Below are 24093 nucleotides of genomic sequence, written 5' to 3'. Positions count from 1 at the left end.
ATAAATTATTCTGAATTTACATATGTATGTATATATTTTTGATAGTTATCGTAAAATTTAAAGCTGCAAACAGAATGAATTCGTTCCGTTACGACATTTTAAGGTGATAACAATCAATACTGCTTAATATTCTTAAACACGTACATTTATACACATATAAAATATAAAATATAAGTGTGAATTGTGATATAAAGCAAAAATACTGCACCGTATATCGAACATATTTGACATAATAATAATGTTATAATATAAATAAATCAACAATTATATTATTTACGTTAAATTCAATTATTTTAAACTTTTAATATGTCAACTCTCATACATATATTACTTCAAAGACAAACGCTATATGAGTTAGTTTATGCTATAAAAATATCAAAATATTGATTTTACTAAATTCTAGCGAAGTTTCTCATTTAGAGTATAGTTGATCTTAATTTTTCGGCCCTAATGATTACTTATATTTTTAATTTTTTTATTGAAATTTCTTAAATAAAACATTGATTTTCTTATTTTAGTAGTGAAAAATGTATACATATATGTAAATATCATTCTAAATTATGCAAGTGTCATTTTAAATTGCCTTTATACAGTAACTAATATCTATTTTTAATTTTATTATCAAACGGAATAATAAGTAATATCTATTTCTGGTTCGGATTGTTTATTTTATATAAAAAATCTGATGCTATAAATTTGATGTTTTTTTGATTATTTTAAAAGGTTCTAAAATTTAAAAACATTAATTTTTATTTTGAAATTTTAATAAAATTTTAAAAAAAAGTATAGATTCGATCGGATTAAATTAGACATAGTGTAAAAATGCACCGCGACTCAAGTAGTGGATTTGTTGCGGGCCCCCCTCGTTCCACCTACTCGTATTACGCCTAAAGTACTACCTCGAGATGTGTCCTTTTAACAAATTCGAGTATCTTATAAGAATCGATTTCTCGTAGCTACCTTGCTCAATAGGACTTAACCACCTATAAAAATGTATATATATATATATATATATTATATACAAAAATTTTGTTTATTTTGAAATTATTGTCAAATTGGACTTTAAACAAATTTTCGTATTAGTTTTAGCTCTATCTGTGTATTCATATTTCAAAAAAATTAGAAAAATTTCTAATCATTTGAATAATTGCTGAATAAAGCATTTAAATTATTAATTTTTGACTAAAATATACGTGTTTAAAATATATGAATGTACACATTATAACCTGCATGAAATAGAAAGTTTTAAATAATTTTCATAAATCTTTACCTATACACAAATGTACAAAAAATAAGAGTCTTAAGTCTAATATTTGAAAATTTCAAATCTTATTTTAATGATTTTGTATATATTATAATCTTCGAAATTCGAAATAATATTATTACGAATTAATTGAAATTTAAAAGAGTAGCCATTTAATTTGTAATTATTAAAATACTTAGATACATAGGTAGTAATGTATGAAGTTATTAATTCCTGAAAGCTTGCAAAGTGGCTGCTATTAAATTTAATTTGAAATTCGAATTTCTATTATTGTTATTGTTACGGTATAATTCCGTCGATTTGATCATCATTGCGTTTGTTATAATTTTGTTTTGTTGACGATCGTTTTACAAAAGGCGTAATGTGATGATAAATTTCGGTATTATTTGTTTTTTTTTTCTTGTTTTTATAATTTTTGCAGTATTCTTCGATCATCAATTGATTTTTTTATTATTTTTTTTTTTAAATTGATTTTTTTCTTTCGTTTGCTCAATTTGTGATTTAATTTTTGTTTTTTTTTTATTTTTCTACGATTTTCATTTAAAATATTTTCAATTGATATACGAATTAAAATTCAAAAAAAAAAATAAAAATTAAAAATTTTGAAATTTTTCTCAAAAATTTTTTGTTTTTTTATTGAAATTTTACTAAACACCACAATTTATTTAAAAAATTTTATGGATTTTTTTTCTTTTTATTATTATTATTATTTATTAGTTTCTTATGGTGTACACAAACAAACATACGTATAGCATACACATACAATCAAATATTAAATTTTAATATTTTTTTCTTCATTTGTTTATTTTTTCAAATAAAATTCCAATTTGTATTTTAAGAGGGTCATTCTAAACGCAAATTATTCGAATTTCATTTTGCACAAAATATTTTTTCTTATTCATAAACTTTTCTTAACAAAATTATTTTGTATATGTAGATTAAATAATAAAAAAGTTTTATTGTGAAAAGTGCAATTTTTTTAAATAAATAAACTTTATTGTTAAATGAGTAAAAACAAAATTTTATAAAATTATTAAAAAATTTTAAAAAATCAATGATTAATGTTATACGTATAATTAATTACAATTATACCACTTTAATGTGGATGTCTCTAAATTCTTTGTTTTTTTTTTATAAGTAAAAGTGCAATTTTAAAAAATCTATGTTTTTTTTATTATAACTTTAATATTTATTTAGAAAAGTTTTGTAATAAACATACTACATACTACATACATATATAGAGGAAAATATATTTTCGCTGTTAAAGGTAAGATTTTTTTGAAATATTATAAAAAATATTTAAGATTTTAATAATATTTATATATTTTAAATTTATTTTATATTTGAAATCGTTTGACTCGATTGTGTCAAAATCGAATGAACATATAAAAATAAACACCTAAATACACCAAATTTTATGGGTATAATATGGACGTAATGGGGTTTGGCGTGAAATTTCTCTCTACTTAATTTCACAAACCAATTTCTATATTTTTTAATATTAACCGGTTTAGCAGTCATAATAATGTTCGATGGCAATCTAATTATTGTTAAATCTATTTAAGAAGATTAAAGAAAATGTTTAATTTATAAGATTTTAGAATAAAACTCAATTTTATAGAAAAAATTTAAACGAATACATTAGGAGAAATTTAGTTCTAAAAGTGAAAATGCATTGTCCATCTCATTTTGGGCGAAATTATGCGTTAACAATTTTTATATAAATAGAACAGCTTTTTATATAAATCGAATAAAATAGAATAGCTGTTTATTAAAGACACTGTTAATTTGATAATAAGTACCCAAAAATATTGGAGCAACTTTTTGAAAAACAATTCATTTAAAATGTCAGTTGCATACTTTTAGGAACAATTTCTTAAAAAAATTTAGTTAAAAATTTTTACTTAAAAATACGAGAATTGAGAATGAGAATTTTGAATTTTGATGGTAACCATAGTCTTAAAATATACGATATTCTTTTATAAGCTATTGCGAATTGTTTTAAATGAGTTTAATGAAATCATTTTGAAAGAAAAACAAATATAGAAAGTTTAATGAACTTTCGAATTGAATGCTCATTAAACTTCTTTTTTTTTCTCTTAAATGGAATAGAATTCACTTTTGTAACTCAAATTTCATATTGTTATATAACGCTTTTAAATACTCTAATATTGACGTTTTTCATTTCCTATTGAAATTTTGGTATTTAAATTGAATACCTTTATATATTTATATAAAATTTTATTCAAATTTTCTATTGATGATAACGGTATATCATAGAAATTTAAGTACCTTAAATTTTAACATTTAAAATCTTTATGATATGCAGGTACTTGAAAATATTTCGAACCTATTTCGGATATGAACACATATGTAATAAAAATATAAATTAACACATTTTAATAAATATTGTAGTTGCCTATCAATTGTTAATAACACTATGAATTTTGATTTGAAATTCATTGTATAAAGAAGAATTTAATTATCTAATTTGATCGATCAACAATAAAATATGTGAGAATAAAAAGATCTTAAATACTTAAAATATTATTTTATTTATTCAAAATTTGATGGACAGAATTTTTTTAAAAAACATTTTTAAATTACTAATCAATGTATATGAATGTGTTTCTATGTACACGCTATGTAGAGCAATAATTTCAATTTTAATGAATATAAAAGAAAAGATTGCTTGTTTTATAAAAGCAATTGCCTGAAGGCATTTTTAATAGAATATAGAGGTATAAGAGTTAAAATACCCAAAATTCATTAACATACAGTTTTTACATAAACATATGATTACATGTATGTATATGTATATAAATATATGTTTTAAATATTAAAGTGAACGTCATTAAAAATTGAAAATATTAAAAAAATATATGATAATTAAATATAAGTACCTTATTCATTTTATTTTATTTAACAATATAAAGAAAATTTTTAAATTATAAACAAAAAAAAAAGTGGTATACAAAAATCTTAATAATATTATTTTTCAAAAAAAAAAAAATACCAAAAAAAAATTTAATTGAGTTCATTAAATAATTGAGATTGTATGCGTTCTTTGATTCTTTACCTTTGCTCTTTTGAAACTTTTGAACTTAGGCTCATTATTATACCCTGCACTTCGTGAAGGGTATATTAACTTTGGTATGGAGTTTGTAACTACTTGAAGGAGTCATCTGCGGTATGGACATATATATATATTCTTGCTCAGCGTAAAATTCTGCGTCGATTTAGACATGTCCGTCTGTCCGTCCGTCCGTCCGTCCGTCCGTCCGTCCGTCCGTCCGTCCGTCCGTCCGTTCGCACGATAACTTAAAAACGAATAATGCAATCGACACCAAACTTTCACAAGTTTTTTCTTTTGTGCCAAGGACGAGCCCTATTGTTATTGGACTAATTCGGACAACGGGTTCGGGTAGCTGCCATACAACTCAAAGAGTTTATTTTAAATATTTCAAAAACTAATAAAGCTATAAATATAAAACTTTGTATACATGTGTCCAATTATATTCTACACATGCTCTAAAAATTATAATGGGATAGCTGCACCGGTTCGGGTGGCTGCCATACAACTCCAACAGCAAATTTTTTATATTCGGCAAAATAATAAAGTCATATTCATGAAACTTGGCAGTCATGTGTCCAATTATAGGTCAAATATACTTCTGAAGTTTTAGAGGAATTGCTTTACAGGTTCGGGTACCTGCCATACAACTCCAGAAGCTAATTTTAAATATTTGGAAAAATAATATAGTCAGATTCATGAAACTTGGCAGTTGGATGTCCGATTATAGATCAGATATATTTATGAAGTTTTAGAGGAATTGCTTGACAGGTTCGGGTACCTGCCATACAACTCCAGAAGCTACTTTTAAATATTTGGAAAAATAATAAAGTCAGATTGATGAAACTTGGCAGTTGTGTGTCCAATTATAGGTCAGACATATTTCTAAAGTTTTAATAGGATTGCTTGACAGGTTCGAGTAGCTCCCATACAAGTCTTAAAGCTTATTCTTAATATTTGGAAAAATAATAAAGTCAGATCCATGAAACTTGGCAGTTGTGTGTCCGATTATAGATCATATATATTTGTGAAGTTTTAGTGGAATTGCTTGACAGGTTCGGGGACTTGCCAAACAACTCCAAAAGCATATTTTAAATATTTGGAAAAATAATAAAGTCAGATTCATGATACTTGGCAGTTGTGTGTCCGATTGTAGATCAGATATATTTGTGAAGTTTTAGTGTAATTGCTTGACAGGTTCGGGGACTTGCCAAACAACTCCAAAAGCTAATTTTAAATATTTGGAAAAATTATAAAGTCAGATTCATGAAACTTGGCAGTCGGATGTCCAATTATAGGTCAGACATATCCATGAAGTTTCTATAGAATTACTTCACAGGTTCGAGTAATTGCTACACAATAACGAAAGGTGCAGGGTATTATTCAATCGGTTTATACCGACTGAAACGTTTTTACTTGTTTTTAATTATATTTTGGGTACAGATTTATAAATTTGTGCATACATACATACATGTGTTCTAAATTTAAAACATCATATAATAAAATCTTGTGAAAGGGCTCTTTGTTAAAGTGTATTTCTTTAAAATTAGGCTGTTAATTCTTAAATTTATTTAATTAATTACAGAACTGAATTCTTTCACACAAAGAGTCTCCTCTAATATTCAATACTTATGCATCTATTCAATTATTAATTTATTATTTCAAATGACTTGCAAATATCGGATCTTTAGTCTGTGCATTATATGTGAAGCTTAATGGTAATAAAAAAGCTATAAGAAGGTCGAGAATAACGTATATATAATTTAAGAATATAGAATAATTTAGAAATAAAAAAATAAAAAAATAGGAAATTCGAAATTAATAACCAACAAAAAATACTGATATTTTTTTTTAAATTAAAGGAAAACTTTAATTTTAGTGCTATAATTTATAAATAATTTATTAAGGTGAGAAAAAAATAACAATTAAGAGTCCACAACATTCTTACTGAGTGATCCTTGAATGAAAAAATATTGTTTGCATACCCTGTAACGCTGACAACCGTCTCATGGCTGGTAAAGACATTAAGACAAGAACAAAATACCCTAATAAATCCAGAATATTATATATGTATGTTTTTTCTATATCTATTCAATATAGATCTAGGGATCTGCAAAATGGGAAATTGATTCTTAAATAATCAAAAAATAATAAAAATAATCAAAAGAGCAGACTTTATTCAGCAAAATCCTTTAGTTAAATATTTTGTAAATTTTTTCTTCTTTTTGGTACTATTCTTTCATATTTAGTCTAGATACTAATTTATTTAAAAAATATACTATTTAACTCATCAACGAATATGCTATATTTTAATAAGAATACAAATATTTCTCTGAAACACAAAAATTATATTGATCAAATCAAATAACAATTTGGCAAGTCAAAGATAAATTAAATTAAATATCTTTATTCTATAATCTAACTAATTAGAATTTATTTCTCAGCATGTTTTCTATAAATATGAGAGCATCAATAAAGTTAATTTTCAATTTAAGAAAAATTTCAATTGAATAAAAAAAGAAATCTAGACCACCATCATGTTGACTTTTTTATCAAATTCAATTTGATTTTTGTCATTTAACTAGAGATTTCTGATGTCAATATTCATCAATTTTAATAAAATTTTATATTAAGCATATTATATATAAAAAAATAAGTATTGAATAATAAGAAAATCTAATTTAACATATAAACTAAATTTAGAATCTAGATCTTTAATATTATTATAATAAAATTTAAAAATATTTTTAAGTTTTTCCAATAAAATTCTTTAATATTTCAATAATATAAATTTATATACGCAGTATGTGGTTTCTTCTATATTTTTATATGTATATTTTATCTAATTCTATATGTAGTCCAATTTAAATTCTTATTTATAGTATATAAGGTTAATGAATCTACTGTTTTAATTCTAATCATAAAATACTTGTATTTTATACGGAAGTTATATTTTTTATTTTGGTTTTTTGTTATACCCCGGTAAAATAGAATATATGGAATACAGGGTGATTACATGTAAAGAGTACAACATTCTATATATACGTAAGTACGAAAGATGTCAAAGCGCAACAGTTTCCCAAATAACAGGAAATTCAAGAAAAATTCGCAATATTTCTTGTTTGCATTTCTTCAATTAATCTATACATTCCCGACAGAATCGAACTTTCAAATATGAAAAAAATTCGAAAACAGTAATTAAGGTTTTGAACATTATGTTTTTGTCTTACGCACTTTCTTGTAAGCTTTCCCACTTATAGAAAAAAATTCAGAACCATTTTCCGTTCTTAATCCAAACGATGTTACATGTTGATGATTCTTCGGGTGTGTCAAAGACTTAACGAATGCAATAGAATGTTAGGGATTTTAGACAATTTTTGAGGAGTTCGGGGTAATTTAAATGTCGGGCGGTAAAAGGGCGATCCATCGGTACCACAACAGTCCTAAATGATCTAAGTGTAAATATCTATATATATTACGAGTAATGATATTGATTTTTTATATAAAATCAGCCTGTAGATGTATTTATGCATTTATAAGACATATCTTTAAATTCATATAATTTATAGTACACTTTTCTAAATGCCAGACTATTTTATGAGTCTCATGTAAATTACAAAAAAAAAACACGCTATTATATTATTATTATTGCTGTCTTGAAAGGAAGGAATCAACTTAATAAATTTTAATATTTAAGATGGAAATAAATTAAAATATCAACATGACATGAAAATAAAATTTAAATATCTTGTTAAATGTTATTTTAAGTTTTTTATTGTTTAATAACAAAAGAAGATAAGTACGCTACATACGTATGCATCTGCATACATACTTTAATAAGAATGCTGACACACCGGAATTGCCTTTATTATTGGATGTTGGAAAGGAAATGCATTGAACTTTAATTTGATGAAGCACACAGAGTGTTGAAAATTTGTGTACATATATTTATCCCTGTTTTCCTATCTAAATACACACACATTTAAAATCAATGATATCGAAAGATCTCTGTGCGTTTTAGTTATTCATTCAAGAATCATGTTAATACTTAAGAACTTACCATCATAGCTGTTATGATTTTTTTTAACTAAACAGATTTCAAAGATAATGTCAGACAACTTTGAAATAATTATTACTTGGAAATATTTTATATTTGTGCTTATAGTAAATATTTTGTTCATTTTTTCGGAATTTACTTTAAGTTTTTTCTGCAATTTGTTGTAAGTTCCAGAAAAACTTACAGTTAAAAGTTTTCATTATTTTTCCTAAAGTACTTATAAATTTTATTTTTTGTTATCATTTGTATGGGCTTTTACTCACTGCTACATCTATTTATATTAAGATTGTCTATACAGGAAGAAATCGAAAATAACCATTATCGTTGGTATTATTTTGAATCTGAAGATTTATCGTGAATTTCATCTCGTAGATTTCTACAAATACATGAAAAAAGAAATTTGTTGGTGAAGTATTGAAAACTATTTTCTCAAGTACATCATTGATTAAAATTACAAATTGTACTTGCTTAGAAAAAATTACTTAATTTTTGTAATATCTCTAAATTTTAGCGCATACGAGTACATACGACTTCTTACTATCGAAATAATGTTGAACATATGTATATTGAAAAAATTGAAAAAATTTACACATTTGCTTGTCGCATTTCTAATCTTTTACATTATAGATGGAATAATACTTATATAATTAATTTTTTCTTTTCCATATTGCTGTCACACACTGAATCAAACTAATAATTAAAGCTACAAATACTTAAGTATTTTAAATATTTTTGAGATTGGTATGGTAAATTAAGAATTTCCTCTACTTTCTTTTAAATGCTTCTCTTAAATCAGAAGATTCTCTATTTGTGGGCTATAGTATACATCAAAAATATCTAAGTTTGAATACATAAGTTGCAATGAAAATGTAGTTAGTATATAGTTAGTATTATAATCAGTAAAAGAAATGAATTCTATAAAAGAATTCCATAACTAAATAACAACGAAATAAAATATGCAAAATATTTCTATTGTACATTTAGAAGAACCATAGAGGCAGATGTAGTATAATTATTTCGAAAATTATTTTTACAAATTTTATTATTATATTTAGAAATTTCAAATAAATTTAAAATACAAATAAATAAAAGATTTTTCTAATGATAAAATCAAATTTGTTAAACGATTCAAATAAATAGAAATTTATAAAAATTGTTTACTTTAAATTGACGCTCAAAAACAAATTTTTCAAATTATTTTATTTTTATTTTAAAATTATCTTTAATACAATTACGACTATTATTTTAGTTTGACTATGTATGATTGACCCTGACAATGACTATAATATGTGAAAACATAAATTTAATAAATTTTAATTTTTAATAAAAATTTATATTAATAGAAAATTTCACATGAAAACATGAACCCCATCTATTTATCTGAAATAATAAATCAAAATAAATTCAAAACTAAAATTTAGTGCTTATTTCGAGCCTACATATGTGTGTATAAGTAAGTACTGATTGCACATATTCGAACAAAAACAAATGTTTCTATTGTTTTTAGTATTCATTTGTGGACAATTGAATTTTTTATAGCTTCACATAAATTTAGCAACTAGAAAGATATACGCATTCAAGTATAAAAAATTGAGAAGTAAGAAGATTCAAAATAAACATACGTAAATATTACACTCACCATTCTTTAGTATTTTTTCAAAAAACCTATATGGTCATTGAATTTAGTACACAATTTCCTATATTGTTAAAATTTAAAAGATTTTTCTGGACTAAAATAATAATTTTTAAAAGACGCACGAAAATTTAAAAAAAAACCTTGAAAAACATCTTGAACTTAATTATTCAATTTAAGAAAGTGTTTACAAACATTTATATTTATTTTTTTTTGGTTCGATTAGGTGATTGTGTTTTAAACTAACTTAAAGTTCTTATAATTACTGAAGTTTTTAATTAATTTTTCGAGTACTTTCATATATATAATAAAATGCGAAGTTCCAAATCTCATTAAAATTAAAATTTCGCCCAGGAAAGGCCCCTTATGGATGTATTATGAAACTACTAGAATAATTGATTAATAAATTGTTCGAGCAATTTATTATTTAAAAAACGTTTAAAAATTTGATATATATTGCGGCTCAATAAGCTTTTTAATTATTATTCAGAAGAAAGAAACTAAGGAGTTTTAAGCTACATAGATCAGCTCAGTCAGTCTAGTTGAGCTCAATACACATCACAACTCGATGATAGATCAGTCTAGTTAAGCTCAAAACTCATTGAACTGATTGTGCTGATCTATGCAGTGCAAAACTCATTACTTAAATCATCAGTTATATAAAATATATCAGCAGCGGTATGAAATGATGAGAATTCATAATACATTGCAAACATAGTTCGTCCAAACAGAAAAACCTACGCGAATTCGTTACTCTGATACTCAGCCTATACCAAGACCTTTACAGCCACTTTTTTTTCTTATTATTATTATCTAAAGTTAAAGAACCCATTCCAACGTCTCCCAAGTTATCGCCTCTAGAAATTCGTAAAATTTCAATTTTCAATGCCTTATATTTCCGAAATCATAAAGTTTTCCAAATTTTTTCAAAAGCTTTATCTTTTCAAAATATTTTTCGTTACTCACTAAGTTAACCGTTCAATTCAACCATTATTTTAATGCTTTTTTCCATTTTTTTCCTTTTGCTTACCCCTAAATGTATGCAATATATCGGTATATTTTGGTATATAAATAAAAGCAATAATATAATAAATAACGCTGTAGGGCGTAGATTGTTTTTAAAAGCAGTGTTTTTCTTGTTCAAGGGAAATAATTTGTATATGTACGTATACTTACGCGTTAAATTTAAAGGAATTTTCTATTTCATCTGTGTATCACAATGAACATAGAGATTAAAAAGTAATATAAAATAACCTTGAATCTAAAATAAAAATATGAACTTAAAAATTATAAATTTGTTAATGTACTTCATTATACTAATTTGAAATCTTATCAGGAATCCGAAAATTAAATACTAATATTAGCATATATGTGTTTACGCACATGCATATCTATATAAATGTGTATGTTTACTATCAAAACAAAAATATTATGCAGCGTTTTTGTTAGTGAAAGTAATTATAATACATATTATATAGTAGTATATATATATATATATTTAGTATGTATGTATATAAAAGTATAATAAAAATTAGCATATACAAATGATTAATTAATAAACAAACATATGTATGTACATAAGTGGAAAACACTTTGTTTATTATAAGGAAAACATTGATTTTGTCTATCTGATTATACAAATATGTACATTACATCAATAATTAAATAAATTTACGATTTCTGTACAAATAAAATCAAAACAAAAATGTCCACATGTTTCTGTGTAAATCTATGCTTCAAATAATTAGTGAGTTCGAATCCAAATGCGATATTAGGGCATTGATATTCTTTATTAGAAATTACCAGTTTTTTGGCAGACAAATCAAATTCTATAATTTACGTGGTAACAACCCAAATGATTGGGAAAAAAGACGAATCAATCCATGAGCATACACTTTACTTTGGCTCCAATTGCAGTATTTTTACGACTGATGTTATTTTTAAATAATGTTGCCGATGTTGCAATTAAATTTGCTAATTTAAATTCATAATAATGACAAAAGGCTTAATAAAAGTACACATGTATGCAAAATTCTTAGGTAATGTTATAGGTGTGCATTAAAATAAACGTTCTTTAAATAAATATCTTGCAAAATAGAAATTGAATAAATTCTAAAATATTCTTGGCTTTATAATATATAAGAAATTATTGCAAAATAAAAACATTGCCATTTAAATAGTAATTACTTTTACAGTTATCGACACCCACTATTTATTTAATTTTTATAATTTCGATTGTTATTCTAAATTGTGCAATTAAAAACAAAATCAAAAATTATAACATTTTATTCTGGTATATTTGTGAATTGTGACCTACTAATTAATTTAATTATATTGCTTATATATCTACCTATTTACTTATATTATGTGTTGTGTATGTCATACATGTATCTGCCCATTTTTAAATAATTCAATATAAATGAGTACACATACGTGCAATTTGAAATTTTAATATTAAACTTCCGTAAAAAGTCAATCCATTTTTAGAAAAACCTAATAAAAAATATTAAAATTTATAGGAAATTTGATCGAATTTAATTCTTGCATTGTCTTTATTATTATAATAATAATGTAGTAGGTAACCTCCAATTTAAAAGAAAAAAATAAGGAAAAATACTCCCACAAAAGTACAGTTTTAAAAACTAAATACAAAATTTATTTTTTTTTTTTTTTTCAGTTGCACATAAATTTTTGCAAATTATCAATCCAAAGCTTAATTCTCTTTTTATTTCTCATTTTTATACCCTGCACTTCGTGAAGGGTATATTAACTTTGGTATGGAGTTTGTAACTACTTGAAGGAGTCATCTGCGGTATGGACATATATATATATTCTTGCTCAGCGTAAAATTCTGCGTCGATTTAGACATGTCCGTCTGTCCGTCCGTCCGTCCGTCCGTCCGTCCGTCCGTCCGTCCGTCCGTCCGTTCGCACGATAACTTAAAAACGAATAATGCAATCGACACCAAACTTTCACAAGTTTTTTCTTTTGTGCCAAGGACGAGCCCTATTGTTATTGGACTAATTCGGACAACGGGTTCGGGTAGCTGCCATACAACTCAAAGAGTTTATTTTAAATATTTCAAAAACTAATAAAGCTATAAATATAAAACTTTGTATACATGTGTCCAATTATATTCTACACATGCTCTAAAAATTATAATGGGATAGCTGCACCGGTTCGGGTGGCTGCCATACAACTCCAACAGCAAATTTTTTATATTCGGCAAAATAATAAAGTCATATTCATGAAACTTGGCAGTCATGTGTCCAATTATAGGTCAAATATACTTCTGAAGTTTTAGAGGAATTGCTTTACAGGTTCGGGTACCTGCCATACAACTCCAGAAGCTAATTTTAAATATTTGGAAAAATAATATAGTCAGATTCATGAAACTTGGCAGTTGGATGTCCGATTATAGATCAGATATATTTATGAAGTTTTAGAGGAATTGCTTGACAGGTTCGGGTACCTGCCATACAACTCCAGAAGCTACTTTTAAATATTTGGAAAAATAATAAAGTCAGATTGATGAAACTTGGCAGTTGTGTGTCCAATTATAGGTCAGACATATTTCTAAAGTTTTAATAGGATTGCTTGACAGGTTCGAGTAGCTCCCATACAAGTCTTAAAGCTTATTCTTAATATTTGGAAAAATAATAAAGTCAGATCCATGAAACTTGGCAGTTGTGTGTCCGATTATAGATCATATATATTTGTGAAGTTTTAGTGGAATTGCTTGACAGGTTCGGGGACTTGCCAAACAACTCCAAAAGCATATTTTAAATATTTGGAAAAATAATAAAGTCAGATTCATGATACTTGGCAGTTGTGTGTCCGATTGTAGATCAGATATATTTGTGAAGTTTTAGTGTAATTGCTTGACAGGTTCGGGGACTTGCCAAACAACTCCAAAAGCTAATTTTAAATATTTGGAAAAATTATAAAGTCAGATTCATGAAACTTGGCAGTCGGATGTCCAATTATAGGTCAGACATATCCATGAAGTTTCTATAGAATTACTTCACAGGTTCGAGTAATTGCTACACAATAACGAAAGGTGCAGGGTATTATTCAATCGGTTTATACCGACTGAAACGTTTTTACTTGTTATTTTTAATTCTTAATAACGGATCCATATTAGAATTGCTGTTTTTTATTGTGAAATAAATGCATATACGTATTGGATGCTTTGTAAATAAAATGTGTATACGTAATGACGTAATACGCGTATCCGAAAAAAGTTTCCTATCAATTCAAAAACCAGTTATTGCCTCAATAACATAATTTATAGCGATCACTTTGAAGGCCCTTCTAAACGTATGGCACTCTGAGTTAGTATACCTATACATAGTAACGTAGGTACATACATTTATTTCGTCAAATTTGGCTTCATATTTATGTAAAATAGACATTTAATCTTTAATATTCAATTTTTTAGGTTAGTTTTACTCCTGGTGTAATTTTCATTCATCGGAATATCCATTCATTTCATTAGCACCAAGATTGCATCAGCAGCATGAAAGAATCATAAACTTTTGTAGCGATACGTTGTTACTGTCGCAAAATTTCACATTTTATAACTTCCCCAATATTAAAAACTTCGCATTATCTCGATAATTATGTCATTTACGAGATTTTCCTGTATTCTCTAATAAGAAAATAATATTTCTGAAATATTCATTTTTACTGTTTTGTTCGCTTTTTTTGAAATTATAGTTGAAATCTTATCTTAAATTTCAAAAGGATTTGATTACGAGAAGAAAAACGCTCTACTCTTTAAACAAATTAATTAACGCTTACAAAGCAAATTAAGAAAGTTTCTGAAAAGGATTCGAGAATTGGAATGTCTCCCAACTTCTTGCAAAAATTTTTAACTTGTGCTATTTTTAAGATGTGACATATATATGTGTGTATGTTTTATTTTTGAATACTTATGTATATACATAAGTATTCAAAAATAAAAAAAAAGAGATCAGTGAAAATTTTTAGCAATAGCTTTCCCACATATGCTCGTGAAATGCCATTTTGTAAACGACGTACAAACGAACGGACAAAATTTGTGTAAAACCTCAAAATTAATACAATTTATAATACATAAATCTTAGTTTGAACTAGTCATATAAAATTAAAATTTCTTATTTGACATTTTAATAATGTTCTCACTATATGAAAAAATATCTAAAAAATTAAAATTGCAAGGTTAACTTTTGATTAGAATTAATGAAGAATTAAAAAATCGGATTATTTTCTTCTATCTGATTTTCTTGAAATCTACAAAATTATTTAAAAATTAAAAACTGCTTTTTCTTAACAAAAAAATCTGTTATATTGTTCATCAAACTTTGTATATATGTATGTACGTATACATATGTTAATTTTTAAAATATCAATCATAAATGTAGTGAAACTACAGTTTGCCGTTTACCCTGAGATTTCAAAAAGATGAAAAAGCTATTGAGCCATATTGCATGTATTTTGTCATTATATGTGATTATATAATAGAATATTAAATTTTATTCATTGTTTTATTAGTTGTTTTCTATTTCTGTATGTGAATAATAAAAGTTAATGAGTTAAACATGATGTTACATTATTATTTAAAAAGTATTTTTGTGAAATATTAAAATTTACAGAATACTAAATAAACAATTCATTAATAATTGTAAAAATATAATAAGAAAAACAATAAGATCGTTAATAAATTTCAAGTAAACTTTAAGATTGAATTTAAGAATTACCAGATTGTTTTAATTTTAAGATCAGAAACATGATACTAGATCGATTAGAAATATTATAAAAATTAAAAAATTCTGATTTTTTACTTGCTAGTATTGCTTTTAAAAATCGAATGTTACAAATCAAGTTCTAAAAATATTTTAAAAAAACATATACTTTCGTCTTTAAACATACTTACTTATTATTAATTACTGAGTTACTAATACACATTGTATTAATAAGTATTGTGCCTATTACACTAACAATATTAACTCAATGAAAATTTCTTCATATGACTGCAGAGCTTATAGTTGACGTAATCAAAGGAACGAGTTAAAGGCAAAAAAATTAAAAAAATTTTTCTCCTCGAACTGGACTCGAACCAATAACCTACCGATTTCTAGGCGGACGCTCTACCAACTGAGCTACAGAGGTATAAAGAAATTGTCGACATAATAATTATTCTTTACATTGCTTTATACAGTAATCCACATGATTACCAAGTATTGTTTATATTGATGTGGCAGATGCAATCTTTTATTCGAAACTCACAATCAAAAGAACATATTAATAAGTAATGTGCCTTTTACATTAATAACAAAACTGAATTACGTGTAGCTGTTTAAGTCATAAGTATTGTGCCTATTAGAAAACCGCAGGTCACTTCTAGCGTTCGCCTAGATAGCGCTAAAGAACATTCAAATATTTGACGACTTCATATATGGGACAGACATATAAATTCTAATTTTCTGAGGTAAATAATATAGCATTTGTGAGTAAAACATTAATACCTAATATTTCAAAATAATATAATTACTAAAATATTACGCACATACAATCATTTCTCATCCGATGAACAAAATGTTAAAGTTATTTGATTAAATTTTAAGTTGTGATTTTTATTACATCGGATCAGGGTTTTAGTGAACTCTGTATTCGTCTGTACTCGTCTGTGATTTATTATTAATTTAGTGTATTTATTATTCAATAAATTTCACAATACATGTAAACTACTCCGGACAATTCTGTGCCCAGCATTGAAACAATACTACTTTCGTTTTAATCCAAAATATGATGAATCACTTGCAATAAACTTCATAACATTTATTTATTGCAATCGAAATTTTCTGTTTTCAAAGTATATAGGCTGATCATCATTTTTAGATCCAATATTATTAATTCTTTAATGCTGGATAACTCACAAACATGTCATTGGAATCAAAATTTTTAATTTCTACATATACATACTAACAAATTTTTAACTAAGACTAGTTTATATCAAGTTTATATGTGTATTTATAAATGTAGGTAAATTCTTATTTTGGAAATCTGATTTTGGTTAAACAACTTTAAAAAAAAAAAGTTGTACCAAAGATATAAAATTTAGATTTGCTGACAGAAATGGTTTCAAATATGATTTAGACTGACTAATTCTAAAATTAACTTATTTTAAAAATCAATTCGCACATGTATATGTATAATTATTAATTATATGTATGTAGATGTACATTAAATACTTTAACATTTTCAAATGTACATTGACTTAGAGAATTATAAATCAAAATTTAAAACAGTCGTGTATAAACGGTCTTAACAAAATGTCGTCATCAGACAAAATAAATAATTTCTTCATTTTGAAATTCAATTTAATCTATATATATATATATATAACTAAATATACGTATATCTACACGTATTAAAAATGAAATTTCGTAATTTTTAACCTTTGCAAGGATAACACTAATTTTCGTCATCTTCACTTATACTCTTATAGATTAGATTAATTCAATAATATTTTTGATTAAACCAAAATGAGAACTGCCTGCGTTAATGAATAAAATGTCTTTAAAAAATTATCATTTTTTAAATTAAATAATTTCTATAAGTTTTATTTTTAAAAACTTTCATACTTATAAGTATACTATGAATGCGATAAATACCAAATTTTTTATTATAAAATTAAAAAAATATTTTTAATTCTTAGTTTTGGGTCATATTAATAAAAAAGCAACTAAATAATTTCAAAATTTTTATAACTATCACTCAAAAATTATCTCAAGGTCACTGAAATGTTATGAAATTAAACAGAATGAAAATAAAAATCAAATCGGAAAGTAATGTCATGGTTCACAAATTCTATATATAAATTGTATAAAATGTTAATTTTATTGTTATACTTATAGTAAATTTACAATGTAACACAAATACATCAACATTAAAATTTTTGTAATTTCATTCAATTGTTTCTTTTTTTGTAAATTCATTAATTGTACATGTGTAAAGTTTCAATTGTTTGAAATTTTCACACGTAATATTGTCACACAAATTTCCATATATCGATAACGTTGTCATAAAACTCATAGTTGATTGTCAATTCAAAACATTAATAAATGTTTGGGCATTTCCATTATTCACCTTAACTGCGTTCAAAACTAAAAATTTATGTTTTTTTTTTATGTCAGACTCAGAACGAGCTCTGTGTGCTCTCGAAAAAAATTCTCAGATTTCACAAATTTTGACACTTTAAACTTGAAAAACTATTAAATGATAGAACTATTGTGTTCGATTTTAATACCAAAGTTTTCAAATTAAACAAAATTTTCGTTTGATCAGAAAATGCTTTCACAACTCAGAATCTGATCGTACTAAACCTCTGAACTAAAGAATTACTTTTAACGTTGATTCCGCGTAGAGTTTAAGAATTTCAAAATTTCTGCCTTTTTTTGAACAAAATTATTATTAATAATTATTTTTTACTTCTTCGAAAGATGCACTTATACCACGTAGGCCAATTATATGCTAACGATATTTTTTTTTTCTCACATAGCCCAAATTTTGCTCAAATCTAATCGAATTTTTCTCAAATCAATTCGAATTTTTCTCAAATCAATTCGAATTTTTAAAAAATCACAAAAATCGTTTCCAGATAAACCATTCTTCTTGTAATTTTCGTCATTCACATAATGTTTCAAATGTTTCCTTAGTATACAATTCCCTATTATAAATCTCATTTAACAAAATTTAACTTGGAAATCATTTGCATTTACTTTTTATGCGTAAAAACATACTTTTTATCGTCATTCTCTCAGTTTTTATTAAATTTTTCGAAAATTTGATAGTACTTTACTATATAACAACTCGAATAAAAGTTCGAATTTTAATTGACAAATCGGTATATTGAGTGAAACTTTTGATTTTATAACCGGTTTGTCAATTATTTTCTGATGTGTACAATCATAATATATAGCAAAAAGAATAAATGAGTACTTTTTCAGCTAAACACATACTATTACATATGTGTAACTAATTTTATTGAAATGCCGGTAATCGGATCAATGAATTGAATATATCAAGTACATTTATGGTAATGCAAAATTATTTAATTTTATTTTGATATTTTATTTAATGGTTATAATTGCAAAATATATTAAAATTTATAATAAATTATTTAATATGACGTACCATAACGTTTTCATTTTGAAAATTCCAAAACGTTTCTTGCTTATCCTATTTTTTCTTTTTTTTTTTTTTTTGGACAAATAGAGAAAAATGGCAATTTTGAATAAATTATAAAAATTTAAAAACATTTGGCAGTGTTTTGCCAATTTTGTATTTTTATATATTTGGATTTAAACTCAATACGATTTAAATTATTATGAAGACATTATTAACTTTAAAACTTACAAATTAAATTGCGTATTTAATAATAAATAAAAAAAAAACGAAAAAGAAAAGCATTTTAAGATCTTTATGTTTAATTTCATGTTGTTAAAAATAAATAAAAAATTAAAGTCTTGTCATATACACAAAACCATTACAATTGATTCATTGCTCATGTATAGCTTATAGGTTTTTCTTCTTTTATTCTTTTTTCATATTTTAATTTCAATGTTGAACAAAATTTTTTTTTTTTTTTGGATGAAAAATGATGAAGTTATAAATAATGCTGTCTAATATTGAATGGATTCACACCTGAAAATTTATTTTGAATTTTGAATTGTGTCACTGAACAAATTTAGTCTTATTATAGTTTAAAAGATTGCAACATTTTAAAGCATTTATAAGTAAATAAGTAAAATTGTTGTTTCCGATAAGCTTGTTATAAAATATTTATTTATATGCAGCTATATAATATCGTATTATACATATAATGAATTAATATAAAAATAAATTATGTTATGTTAAGTAAGTCATCGTAATACTTTTAGATATTCATTTAATTGGATATTCATTGAGTTAAATATGGGTTGAAGATGTTACTCAAGGTTTTGTTTAAAAAAAAATACTACAATTTTATGTTATCTTACTAAGAATGGTTTATCTGGAAACGATATTTGCGATTTTTTTTTTAAATTTTAGTTAATTTCATGCTATTCCCTAAAAACGATCAGTAAACACTTGTGCAGGATTTATTAAGGCCTATTTATTACTACTCTCTTGATTTTTGTATAACGTTAAGCTTTACTCATTTTTATTATACGAGTACATAGTATAACAAAATAATATATAAAACACAATGTTACATATATAAAACACAATGTTCGCGTTCATTTTCATAGGAATTCATAGAGTTAACGGTACACTGATTTGTTTAGAAATTCGATTAAACAGGAGTTCATACATATATAAATTCAAATTGTGACGATATGTGCATTTCATATAGTCATAAAAAAAATTATAGCTTCCAAAATTTCACATTCGAAAAATATATAGATTTACAAATGCTAAAAAGTATATCTTTTTATGTAACATTCTAAACACGGTTTTAACAATAAGAAGAAATTCAGCTTTGATAAAGTGCGTACGAGTATGTAGCGCGCGAAATATATTAGCGAAAAATAAAAAGTATTTTATTCCGAATAAAAGGAAGTTTTCTTTTTACACCAATAAAAAAAAAAAAAAAAAACGGTTTTAACAATTAAAAATTTTGAAAAATGTACCCACATTCTAAAAGCCGAAGCAAGTTAACAACCTAAGCAGTTAAAATCAGAAATAATTCAAAAATTTCTTATTATTTCAAATAAGATGTAAGTACAAAGTTAGGTATTTCAACTCCACCCTAAAGCTGAAGTATATATACGCAAGTTTTAATAATAACACAAAATAGAGTGTGTGTATGTATTAAACACTAAAATATCTTGTATATTGTGCAGTTTTAAACACACTCATATTTTCCCAAAATTAGAATTTCAAACTGCTTTTTGAATTTCGTAAGTGCATGAGCCTATATACTTATAAGAATTTGTAATTTTTCGTAGATTTCTACAATTTCATACATACTTTTGATAAATTCCGATTAATAAAATGTAATCTTTATTATATAATATAAGTAAATTATGTAAAAATAATATTTAACATGTAAATTATAATTATGTATATTCGTATGTGTAATTTTCATATCAAGATTTCTCAAGTCATTGTTCTTTTTAATAAAACATTCAAATAAAGTGCCTCTTATCAAAAATCTTTGAAAAATTTCAAAATAAAATCAAGTATATTCATATTCCTTACTATGTATACAGGTATGTACACATATATGCATGTATATAAGGAAAACTTACAAAAGTTACTATTGAGTTCATTGACAAATAAGGGATCTTCGTTTGATGTCATGGAATGCAATATAAAAAATTGTTATGGTAAGGTACGAGACTTTTTTTTTTTGTTATTTAAAAATAAACAATTCGTTTCGTTACCTTATTCAAAATTTTTTTCTTTATACGAAATTTATAGGTAATTGTAAATAATTTTATCATAAAGAATTTTTATATTTAACCATGAGTGTATTGTGTGTTTTGTATAAGTAAGTACAGTTAAGGCTGTATTAGAGGAACCCGAATAAAATGGGGGCCTTATTTAGTGAATTTTTCGGTGTTATTTTAATTTTTATTCATCTTAAGATAAATTTTAAGGTAAATCATATTATGAGAGAAATTTCAAATAAGGTTTATTTAAAAACTATCCCCAATCACATAAAATTGCAATTACATTAGAAAATTTGACAAGAAAAATTATCTTTAAACAGATGAAAAGCCGAATAATTTATTTTTTAATAAAATATTTTTCTCTCGTACGGTATATGCAATAATAGCATGCATCATACTATGCGGCAATAATAAATTTCGTAAATTTAACACTCTAATTTAATATAGTAAGGTAATTACAATTATAAATCACCCAGTACACGTACCACGACAAATTTTATCTTAATATAAGTAAAAATTTTTGTATAGACAACCTCAAACAATTCAATTCAGTTTTTATTTAAATTTATCATAATTATGGTATAACAATATTTTCTAACAAATATAATAATATTAAAATTATACACAAAACTAAAACCCTGTAAGTGTGATACCTTTATTGCTCGAAAAGAAAATAAATTAAAACAAATTGGTCTTTTAACGTTCCTCTTATCCAGATTCAACTGTAGATATTTATAATAAGTGCACATTATGTACGTATGTATATATTGAAAAATTTTCACATAAAAATTATAAAGATAAGCTTATATATTAATACGCTCTGACTTTTTGGAAAACAATCCGGTAATTCTACCATAATCGACTCTATTCAAATGATTATGTATTCGGGATGAAAAAAAAATAATTCTTTAAAAAAAATAACCATTGAATACAAAATTTTGAATATATTGTACTCGTTTGAACAATCGAAACTTTAAAATTAATTGTTAAAAAACGAATTCAATTGAAAAGAAAAATTTATAATGTAATCGATTGAATAAAAAATAAATCCTTTCCGAATATGTGAAAATTTTATATAATTTATTCGAGCTATTTTTGATTTTATAATAAATTTTATGAATATAATTTTGTTTTAGAGGAAATTCATCCACATTTGCAAACTTTTTGCAATTTATTTTTGAATCTTGTGCTTAAAAATTCTTTAATAACCAGTACAAGCACATTTCCATCCAGAATTTTAATGTTTATTATTTGCTACGTTAAAATATCACCGAATTATTACAAATAAAATCTGAATTAAAAAAAAATTTAAAATCATTGTAAAATTAAAAAAATTTAAAACTCCTGCTGATTAAAATAATGCAATTAATACAAAACATAATTAGAAAAATTGTAAATTTAAAAAAAAAATTACCGAAAATCATTTTAGCTTCTCTCTTGTTTTTAGAAATGAAGGTTAATGTTAATTAAAAAAATTGTTATTTATGCGCATTTTTTTTTAAATTAATAAAATGTGAAAAAAATGCGATCATGAGTCTGAAATTTTAAAAAATAGAATTTTTGTAAATTAAGCAAAAGTCAAAAACAGAGCCAATGTTTAAATAATATTGGTGAATTATTAAATTTAAAATTGCATATATTGTAGAATTGAATCATAAGTGGTGCCAGTGCCCTATAGTAAACAAAATTTCATAATTTTTTTCTTTTTTAGCTAATGCAATGTAGTAGCCATTTATTACAGTTAAAATTTATTTTGTTAGAACCCAAGATATAACAGAACTTATCGAACGTAAAACTTTTGTGTACATTACAAAATTAGTGTAAAATTGAAATTCGCTTATATTCAAATAAAATTAAATTGCTTCGAAACTCATATGTGATGAATTTTTTCATAAATTGGTTTTTAAATACAACAAAGTTTGAGAATAATTCTAAAAATATCAATAAGTACGATTTTTAACATATCCTCAAAAAAATAATTGAAAATAATACCAAATTGTATTTAAATCCAACTAAGCTGTTCAAAATGCTATGGTTATAAGGCTATAATAAAAAGCTCTTAAAAAGGTATAGTTTGCAGATCCTGCAACACCGTTGATCAACTACCTCAAGCCTAATGGCGATAGATAGACTATTCCAAAGCGAAGCAAAGAAAGAAAGACAAATACCTATTGCGACCTAAGTGGCTAGGAATCTCAACCATTGGCGACCTAAAAAACCCATCCCTAATAATTTTATCCTTGAGATAATCAAAAATCCCCATCGATTATTCTTTTAAAGAATCTGATATAGTGGTAGTTAAGGAACTCATCAAAAGAACAGCCCAGAAAAAGTTTTCACTTGTTAGCAATGCCACCAAAATCCCTCTTTTCAGCTGCAAACCTAGTATAGGCATTGAAGATTTTTCTAAGCTTCATCAGTCCGGTAACACACATAGAAGAAAGCACAATATCACAATATACAATAGAAGGAAGCACCAGCGAGTTCACCAATCTGACCTGGCACGCTCAGTTAGAAAATCAGAAAATATCCAACAGACACGCAGACCAATAAAAACCTTTGAAGCCACTTTGAATATTAATTATCAAAGGACCTATTCGAGATAATCATTACCTGAGATTTCTCCTGATTTGAAAATTATAT

At 24.9% G+C, this 24093-nt stretch overlaps 1 protein-coding gene across 1 annotated transcript in view; it reads left to right on the top strand.

The window, feature by feature from the left end:
• Positions 1–24093, top strand: part of LOC129609578 (arrestin domain-containing protein F-like) — a 57694-nt gene that overhangs the window by 1052 nt on the left and 32549 nt on the right. Inside the window, exon 2 of the mRNA XM_055521577.1 lies at positions 2104–2531. The gene's annotated coding sequence lies outside the window, so the exon portion shown is untranslated. The remainder of the gene's footprint in view (positions 1–2103; positions 2532–24093) is intronic.

The sequence above is a fragment of the Condylostylus longicornis genome, unplaced genomic scaffold (genome assembly GCF_029603195.1).
Source record: "Condylostylus longicornis isolate FDR11 unplaced genomic scaffold, ASM2960319v2 ptg000040l, whole genome shotgun sequence".
Lineage (NCBI taxonomy): Eukaryota > Metazoa > Arthropoda > Insecta > Diptera > Dolichopodidae > Condylostylus > Condylostylus longicornis.
This window is presented reverse-complemented; position numbering and strand designations above follow the sequence as displayed.